Source organism: Penaeus monodon, chromosome 32 (assembly GCF_015228065.2).
Source record: "Penaeus monodon isolate SGIC_2016 chromosome 32, NSTDA_Pmon_1, whole genome shotgun sequence".
In the NCBI taxonomy this organism is placed as follows: Eukaryota; Metazoa; Arthropoda; class Malacostraca; order Decapoda; family Penaeidae; genus Penaeus; species Penaeus monodon.
In genome coordinates, this window is record NC_051417.1 from 12564196 (window position 1) to 12564868 (window position 673).

Sequence of the window (673 nt, forward strand, 5' to 3'; positions counted from 1 at the left end):
CTGACATAGACTGATCGAGAAGTCATATATACAATACCAAAGTTTTCAGGTTTACTTACCTGTCCTTTTTTTAAGCTAGCAAGATAATTATGGTACTATTTTTTGAGATGCATGAGAAAAAAATGGAAAAAAGTACCATAATACTATGCGATCCAAAGTAATCATTTCTCTTAATGAATGACCTCAAATTATCATACGAATGTGTTTAATCAACTCAATGAACTTTTTCGTTCACAGTGTTTATTTGAGGAAAAAATATTTACATTTCTCCTTTTTTTTGTCATTTTTTAACGGGTGCAGATTATAAGTGACGCGAAAGCCTTAAGGATTCGAAATAACGATTGCATTGTGCCAAAAAAATATTGAGGTTATAAATAGAATTAGGCTGATCTTTTATAGACTTCTAGTGTGTCTGCTCTAGAAAGCAATAGAAAAACAGCAAAGTGCGCACCTAACACGATATTTGCATAACAAATAGCGATTTTCTTTTTCACGTAATATATTTCATAGCGAAAATAGAGCGATTAACGAGCGTAGTATTTAGACATTTTTTGCACAGAATATCAATATGCATGTCATACTAGTCCAATTCAACTCATGCAATACCTTGAAAAAAAAATCTTATATATTTAAGAAAAAAAAATATTGATAAAACATTTGGGGAACAATTTAC

At 30.3% G+C, this 673-nt stretch overlaps 1 protein-coding gene across 1 annotated transcript in view; it reads left to right on the plus strand.

Moving 5' to 3' along the window:
- LOC119593500 (neuronal acetylcholine receptor subunit alpha-7-like) overlaps positions 1–673 on the plus strand; it is a 113209-nt gene that overhangs the window by 38817 nt on the left and 73719 nt on the right. The gene's annotated exons all lie outside the window — the stretch shown is intronic.